The sequence below is a fragment of the Cupressus sempervirens genome, chromosome 7 (genome assembly GCF_028749045.1).
Source record: "Cupressus sempervirens isolate cs-2001-9-10 chromosome 7, ASM2874904v1, whole genome shotgun sequence".
Classification (NCBI taxonomy): domain Eukaryota; kingdom Viridiplantae; phylum Streptophyta; class Pinopsida; order Cupressales; family Cupressaceae; genus Cupressus; species Cupressus sempervirens.
Window position 1 is genome coordinate 154,060,811 of NC_143124.1, and position 9,590 is coordinate 154,070,400.

The 9,590-nt window shown below is 35.1% G+C and overlaps 1 pseudogene; it reads right to left on the reverse strand.

Annotated features, from left to right (window-relative positions):
• Nucleotides 1-663: 663 nt before the first annotated feature.
• Nucleotides 664-5,079, reverse strand: LOC149545982 (AAA-ATPase At4g25835-like; annotated as a pseudogene).
• Nucleotides 5,080-9,590: the final 4,511 nt, after the last annotated feature.

Here is a 9,590-nt window from a genome sequence, read left to right on the forward strand (position 1 = left end):
TTGCATGCCTAAAACAACCTATAAGAAGGCCTTATCAAAGGCTTTGGAGAAACTTCTCGAAGGATTACAAAATAGCAATAAGCCGACAAGTAGAAAAATAACCAATGGGCCCGAGAGATTAAAAACATTGATTCTTGACCACACAACAAAATATTATCATTTAATAATATTGGAGACATTACAAATTTTTTTTCTATCAATTAAATCTAGCTTGATTTTAATTTGTTTGAGAACAATCTTTGAATAGTACTATTGTAATGCATCTATATACAATATATCCTCTCTTGGTAACAAACATGCTAATAGCTCTGATATACACTTAATATATATAGTCATATCAGTTGTTACCTTTGTCCTTATTTTCCTGTCTTTTATCTAACTTCACCATCGAAATATAATATATAAATATAGAAACATGTTAGGAATCAATATAAAGCAAATGCATAAGTCACAAAATATCAATGTCAAAATATCATTATTACTAGTCACAAAAAGTCACGGACACATGCTGTAGAGCTCTACTTTTTCATAAATAAACAAATTACACAACTTCCCAAAAATATCTGTACAAGCAAAAGACATTCATTCGTCTCCCTCGCTTTCTTCCTTTTCCTTTCCCTTTCCCTTTCCCCTGCCCCTTTCCCTCCCCTACTCCCCGATCATTCCCAAAAATATCAATACAAGCAAACGACGTGCATTCATCTCCCTCGCCTTCTTCCTCCCTTTCTCCTTCCCCTTCTCCCTCCCTTGCTCCCTGACCATCCCCTCTCAGAATTCATTCTTATTTTTAACGATTCAGATTCCTCTTCCCCATTTTCCAAGGATGAGGGTGGAACTGAATCCTTTTCTTCTTTAACCCGAATCTTCGCATCCATATCACAAATCACATCATTCAGCGCTTCGCTGGGCCCCTCAACTTTATTCATCAAAACCTCTATAATTTCTGCACAAGTCATTTCAGCCCCAGAATTCATCCTCTCCTCCACTGCTGCGAACAGAGGATGGTCCTCAACCTGCAAATAATTGTAGGCGAGAGATTTAAATGCCTCGAAGGTGCAAAAGGAAAGGAAAATGTTCATGTCCATCTGCCCACTTTTGAGCAGGGCAGGGTCAAGCATTTCCTTGTGATTCGTAGTAAATACAATAATCCACTCCTCACCGTAGCAGGACCACAACCCGTCCGTGAAATTGAGCAAACCAGACAATGTAATGCTGCTCCTCTCTGGTCCTTGCTGTTCACTTGGTGGAGAAGAATTCGAAGCCCTATCGCCCAAATTGATGGAGCAATCAATGTCCTCAATAATAATCACAGATTTCTCTTTGGTCTGCGTCAGAAGAGCGCGGAGCTCAATGTTATCACACACTTGCGTGAGCTCCAGATCATAAACATCATATCTCATGTAATTAGCAATGGTCGCAATGAGGGTCGATTTACCTGTTCCAGGGGGGCCGTTGTCACAACCCATTAATTTACAAACCATACAAAATAAAAACAACATGCCACGTGGTTTTTATGGAAATTTTATTAGAAATTTCAATAATGGAAAAGTCTTTAATTAGGAAAGAAATGCCGAGTTGTTTGGATATATGTACCGAATCAGTTGGGACAGTTATGCACCCGTCAAGTTGCAATTAATCTTGGGTAGTTTTTCTTTTTTTTGCCCTAATCCGCTTCCTTTCTCAAGATTCTCTCTCGGCATCACCTCTATTCTTTTGATTTTCCATGGGCCGACGAAAATGGCCATGACCTATTTAACTCATTTCTTCTTCTTTCTGCAAAAATTGAATCACCTTCATTCCTTGAGATGGGTTTCTATATCTTCTACTAACAATCCCGATGTATCGGATAGTAGCAAGGTTAGACTTCTCCAAGCTACCGAGGACTAGAGCTGCCCAACATGTGAGGCGGCCCAATCATACTTCACCAGCAAGAGCATCAAGGTCACAGGCTTCACTCAAAATCAGTAGTTTGGCCTTGGAGGAAACTTATTAACTGGAGGCCAGAAAAGTGCTTTGATCTTTGACTTCCTCCTCTTTCTCTTCATCCATCTTTGTTTCTGGTTACTTTCTTCAATAAGGTACTCTCTCCTCCTTTTTTTTTTGCTGGAATTCATCAATGCCTATTTCCACTTAGTCATCTCCTATTTTGGAGATTCTATTCCCATTTATTGTCTGCTATGCCTCAACTTTAGTTGTTAAGAACACTTGGGATTTGTGTTAATGCCACAAATAATTCATGCAAGAAATTCGATTGTGGTATATGTTTGTTAGAAACCAAACCTATCCAATCCAAAACTCTTTCTTATTACTAGGCAAGCATTTTAGATACTATTCATCCATTTTTGGTACATTCAACAGCTCTAACTCATCCCATGGGAAATAGGTTTGTGTGAATTGAAAGGTCTGTAATCTTTAAGTTTCATATAAATGGTTGTGGAAACAAAAGGATTTATTTCAGCTCTTAAAATTAAATGAGTAATATGTGAATCAAAGATAGTGATAAAGAGGGAAGGTGAATAAGTGACAAACCTCCCAATAGAAAATAGCCCTAGGTGTTGTTGAGGTGTTCTACTATTGAGCCTTTCATTCTTTTTCTAAACCTTTTATATCTGATTTAGTGATGAAATTCTAGGTTTGACTCTCGACTTCTGAAGGAATTTACCAATCCTTGCATAGCTGCAATATAGGCACATATTGATAGGTAAAATTGATGCTAGATTTTTATCTGTATTAGAAGAACTAGCAAGTTTCTCATGAGCCAACATGTGATTGAATTCTGTAGTGCTTTCCTTTAGAAATCTTATGATGCTTTCCTTTTTTCTTTCCTAAGTGATCAATTCCTGTTATTTTAAGTTTGACTTAAGTATGGACTATCTTTGGTATTAATTATATTTAGAAAGGAAGTGTCATATTCTGAATAAATAGATGCTCAATACTCGTTTAGGAACAAACCCTTCTGCATACATTTTCTTTTACTTTAGAATGATGATGTTCATAGTGGATGGAATTTCTTGTATTTAAAAACAAAACTAGAAGTATGCATTCAGAGAAGATTGATACATGACTTCTTATTCATGAAAATCACATGAAGTATGCAAGAGCTTATGAATGTGGGTAACTAGTGAATTATTCTCTTGATATACCATTAACATAAGATATGATGATGTTCGTCCATTTGATTGAAAACTTATGTTGACATTTTCATTTCAAAGAACAAGCAATAAGTGTGAATGGTATGTGTATAAATTCAAGAAATTCTGAGATATAGTAGTGTATTGTATTTTGTTGGGTTTACTTCTCTATATCAAAAACATTGAACACATGATTCATCATAGTTCATTTGAACTAATGGGCATAAAGAAGTTTTGTTGTAATGCATAAGAGATCTTGTTCAAATTGGAAATTAGCATAGTATTAACCTTGTTGACCTAATCATGCTAAGAATGTCATTCATAATGTCATAGACTGAATGTGAGCATCAAGGGTATGTACTTCTTAGCAATGTTGTTTTACTTGTATGCTTATATGTTGATAGTGCGTAGTGGAAAGAGTAATGGTGTCATGCTGCTTGTGTAATTATGTTTTATGAGAGGAAATTTAAGATAGGATAACATACTATGATTGCTAATTGAGGGGGAAATGGTTTTATTAGTAGACTATATGATTGGCTTAACCTATGTGTATGTATCACATGCATAAAAAGAGAATTGATGGTAATACTTGGAAGTTGGATTAAAATTTCTTGCTAAAGATGTATTAAAATGCTGCAATTAATTGATCCTTGGTTAAAGAACTTTATGATTTTATCCTTGTATGTGAATGGGAGTATGGCACTCAAAGATGAATAAACCTTGTTATGTTCTACTTATCATAAATAATGGGTTTTGAAATGACAACTATGAAAATGTTATTTGGTTATCTTGTTGTTTGGTTATCGTGTCGACCGATACTATTCTTGACACTATTGTGTACCACAATTCCATTACTTCTCTTGATTTTACTTGATTAGATTATCTCGTTGCTGGGTTAGGTATCTTTCATGTCAGAAAAGATTCTGGGGAAGCTTAATAGCTTCGTGGTAGGGTGGAAAAGCATTCCTACAATATTCTCGCCCTTGTGTTCTTAGACAGGTTTTGGAGCTCTTTTCAACTTGGTCATCATGGTTATACCACCTGGTCTCTGGTATCTGGTATTGGGTAATATGGTAATGAATTTACAGTTTCTTTTAATTTGAGCATATAAGTATATGTATCAATTAATTAAAGTTAATGATAGTTAATCAAATCATGTTGACTAGTCAATATTCAAAAGACTTTGATTCTTGTTGGATTTTCTGCCTTTTTCATAAATTGCTGATGCGGCATTGGTTTTGCAAGGGCAGTTCTTACATGTGCTATCAGAGCATTTTCGTTGTTGGTATACAGCATCAGATCTTAGTTCAGCAAACTGAGCTCGGCTGCGCGATCTGCTATGTGATCGAAGTAAGAGCGGAGAAACTCTTGATCTGGGTGTTCTGCTTTCAGGGTAAATTGCTGCTTTGCATTTGCCATGTTGCCGTCCCTTCCACTTCCTTCCTCGACTATGGCGTTGTGTGTCCACCACAGCTTGATGCCGTTGAAGCTGTCTTCCACTACCTCGTCCAACGCTGGGGAAAACCCTAAATTGGTTGAGTTCTTTGCGCGAAACACGGTCAGTTTTCTAGTGCGGCTGATTCCATCCAGACCGTCGAGATAGCGCTCGACGATGTCGTAGAGATCGTTGCCGTTGACGCCATGGCTGTCTTTGAATTCTTGAATTTCGAGATGGTAGAGAGGCGGATTGAAATAATCCTTGAGAGATGATAACCAGTCCGTCAGGATTTTGTACAGCTGTGGAGGAAGAAAGTTTTGCAGGAGAGTGGAAAGGCCGATAAATGACCATATTTTTGCAATCAGTTGCTCCATCCTCAACAGATCAAAGGCAGGTTTATCTCTTTTAGTTTGGAGAAACCTTTGCCAATTATGGTGATCTATATCGGGCAATATAACTTGGCGACCACGTCATAAATAAAATAATAATAATAATACACCGTCTATCCAAAAAGCACATTTGAATGTATTTATTATTTAATGGAAAATATGAATGCGATGAGTTTTTAAATTTTTAATTACATAATAAGTAGAGTCAAACGTGGCGGCACTTCTTTTGGGCATCTTTAAAAGTTATGTTGCATATCCACATTATTTTCATTGTTGCAATAAATTTAGTCAATTGACAAGTGGTCGGAAGCGTGTAGGTCTTGAAGCGTGTAGTCACTAAAGAAGTTTCCTTGAGGGTCCATTTGGTTCATGGAATTTAAAAAACCTGGATTCTACAAACCTTGGTTTAACCAAATCAAGGTTTTGTATATCTTCATTCCAATTTTTGAGATTTTGCTGAAACCGTTTGTTTCACTCGGAAGATGCGTGTGAAGACACATTTTTATGTGTAAGCGTGGAGTTGAAGACAAATTTCAAAAAGTAGTCCAATATATTGTTTTTACACTCCTTAAAAAACAAAACCAGGTTTTGATTTTCAATTCCTACTTTTTTTAGGAAGTCGAAAAACCTAGTTTTGAGGCAAAATTGGAAGTCCCGTATACTAATTCCATTTCGCAAATTTTGAAACAAATGCACAAATTTTCAAATCCGGGTTTTGAAAAAGCCAATTCCTTTCATCTTCCAGGAACCAAACGGACCCTGAAAGATTTAGTGGTCCTAGTCCTCCGTTAAGAGAGGCTAATAATAATTGCTTTCTAGTATGCGATGGGTACGTGGAAGAGGGCCAAGAAAACAGTTCAAAATACTTTATCCATTTTTCCTATATATTTATGTATTTTATGGAGTTAATTGATATGCCATTTAGCAAACGGTATTGTTTATAGAAGAAATATTTAAGTGAAGTGATAGTTTCAAATTAATTTTGTGTATGAAATAAAACTTATAAAAGGGAAGATAAATAGTTTATAAGAGACAAAAATAAAATATTTTACTTTGATGATTACTTTTGATCAAATAACATTCTATTTTGACTAAATTTTTTATAAGGAAGATGTATTTCCCAATGGTCGGTATACAAAATTTTGTCATCTACAAAATAGCTAATCATGGCCACTCTTCTAAAATGTAGATGTCGTGATCACCTTTATAAGTTTTGTTCGTCATGAATAAAATGCATGTACTCCTATCACTTGTATCAAAGAAAAGTTGCTACTTGGACATGGCATAGCAAAATGGTTGGGCAAGGCAATAGACTAGGTCTATTGGTACTACTTGCACTTGTTTGTAAATATGTGAACCTTCTTATATATTTATTTTGTTTTATTGTTCTTCATCATTGGCAATAGCTGATATATTCTTGGTTTACTTTTTTGAAGATAATTTCTTAGCAATGATAATCATTATATACATCTCTATCTAGATATGATTGTGTTGTTTTCTTCATTTCAATATTTCTAAGCTCTTCTTTCTTACAGAAGATAAGAGACCCTTTAATATTTTAGTTAAAAACTAGCCATAGAAGAAAAACCCAAATAGAAGAGAAACTGAAAATGGACTTTGCAAATCATAGACCCAATCTATTAATTTATAAAAAAAAAAATACTTATTAAATGTTAGAAAAGTCACAAACAAAAGTTTATTGGAGCAATAATGTAGGATAGGTGAAACAATGCATAGAACATGAAAAGTATGTTCAAAATTGGTGGTTGGGTCTTTGGTTTGGGCCAACACTACTTGAGACAATTAATTTTTGTTCTAACACTCCCTCATAAATTAATTATCAATTTCTTTAGATATCTCCCATGATCTAGAAACTATGGGACCTTGTTTAAAACCTTGTTTTGTACTCATTTCCAATCACTTATCAAATATCATCGATTGTATTGTTTCCCCTGCACCTCAAACACCTTGGATTTTCACAATTTACCCCTAACTGATGCTTTGAAGTGGTTTGAAGTTTACCATGAACTCCACAAACATCACATACATGGTTTTGCCTCACCACAAACCCCAATCACACATCGTTTCAAGATCACAAATAAATTTACACTGAAGTCATTTTGGATAACCACAAACAAAGAACATACTTAGCACTCATTGGATCTAGGTGATGCTCACAAAGGTGAAGCACCAGGACTTCCTAGGAGGTCACCCATCCCAGTACTACTCGAGCTTGAGCACGCTTAACTACATAATTTCCTCCATGGTTAAACCCAAAGCTTGCAACACCATTTGCAAAACCTTCACCAACTGTTGTGCCTTATGAACTATTCATTAGAAAGCCTCTTAAGCTCATCAGTTGATAAGTAGGAGATAATTTCCATAGGAAGTTAAATTGTGATATTGCTATTAGGATTTAATTGTGTGATTTTGAGTCAAACTCATTGACCCATGTTCCATGAGTAGTGATTCAGCATGAGAATAAATGGAAGTCCATCTCTCATGAGAATAAATTGAACACTTAGCAGTCTTTTGATCTAGGTGATGCTCGTAGGGGTGAAGCACTGAGATTTCTTGGGAGGTCACTCATCCTAGTACTACTCCAGCTTGAGCATGCTTAACTATAGAGTTTCCTCCATGGTTGAACCCAAAGCTTGCAACCCTATCAGTTTTGACCATAAAGGAAAGCTCAGCCAGACACCAAAGAGATTCAACATACTTGTCTGAAAAAATAGTAATATGAAGTCTTGTCATGTGCATTGCCTCATCTATTTCATCAGTTGTGGGATCACCCAACACCATCTTTTCGACTTAAAAAAGCATGCAATTCAAGGAGATCTAGGGTATGATAGATAGTACTCACTAATGTGTACTTTGTATAAGCTATAAATATTCCCCATGCTCATCTCTCTATTTTACAAGGTCCTTGCTCTATTCTATCACTCAAATCTCCCTTTTTTAAGTTTGGTTTTAGTTGCAAAGCCCAACTTAAAAAATGTCACAAACTAAGGAGAAAATTAAGTCTAGAAAAAATAAGTCAACTTTGACTATTTAAAATTTTAACATTTAGTACTGGAATGAAGCTTAGAGTGTGATGTTTAAGGATTCCAAACACCCCAATCAATGTATTCTACAAATTCGTTACATTGAATCCACTCTATAAATCTTTTCATTGCATTTCATCTTCTCTCTAAAACATTTAGGGCCCATTTGGTTGCTGGAATACAATCAAAATAGTCTTTGGAAATTACAATATCTTGTTGTGTTTTTTGTTTGGCATGTAGAATAGGAATGATGAATAGGAATATATATTCTGTTTTAGCCCCAACATGAACATAAGTCCATTCCAAAACATACATGTTATTGGAATGGATAATAGGAATGAGTAGGGTTTTCACACATAAATCACTCTCTTCAACATGAATGCATTCAAAGTTTTATAAAGAAATGCTCAGTTGGAGAGTAATTAAATTATCTTCGAGCTGCCAGATCAACCACTCCTTGATTCTTGGTAGGTCTGGATAGAGATACTTTGTTCAAATCTTGAGAATGAATAGTCACAACATTTTCAAAAGACCCTCCCCTCCATTTTCCACACCCTCCCTCAAAAATTTTTCATAAACCCTCCTACATTTTCCTCTTTGATAACATTTTCACGACCCTCACTTGTAGTGATCATTTCACAGTTATAAAGCTTGTTGTTGACACTTCCATGACCCAGTTTATAAGCTTCACGACCCTCACTTGTTGTGATCATTTTGACTAATATAGTGCTTCTTACTGTGGTATCTATGAGAGGATGTTGAGGTAGTAGTGAAGGAAGTTATTTTCTTGTGCTGCACCTACAAATGTGATTGAGTGGTTGAGCTTGATGCATTGTTTTTGTTGTACATCTTTTGGCTTCCTCTCTTCAATGACAACTCTTTCAACTTTCCCAATTAACTATGAGATGAAGAAAAGTACCAACAAAGGTTGTTAAACTTGGCTTATACCTACCAAATCCATTTTCTTGAAACTTTCCAGAAAAGATAGGGATGATGATAATGATGAGAGTCGAATAGGAGATGGGGATATTTTTATGCAATTTGACATGTCCAATGTAGTGGTGGTATTCCTGTTGGCACTAGGGCACACACAATTTGGTACGTTTTTCCTGTACCTTGTTAATTTTATAGATCAAGTACAATTCTTTCGCTAGGTTTTAAATTCGTCAGATCATTTTTCTTGGTTTTTGAAGTAAAGATGAATTATTACTAGGGGAGATTTTGATAATTTTAAAAATTTTCTTTACAAACACTAAATGTTTCAATGTTAATTTTATTTTCTTGTGAATATTTTTATTCTTGTTTGGAGGGTTTTAATTATTCTTTGTTTGTTTAAATTCATATTTATTGTGCACAAATTTACCACAATTTTGAAGATTCCATTGTGAGGATTTGATATCATGGTTATCCCTATAAAAATTATATAAGTTACTTTTAAAATGACATTTTCACACTTTCTACAATAATTTAAGCAAGATAACTATTATAAAATTCAATTCCTACTCCCACTAGATCATCATGTCATCATGATTGAAATTGCAATACATAAAACATATAAATTTAATTCAAAAGTTCTATTTGTTTTGCC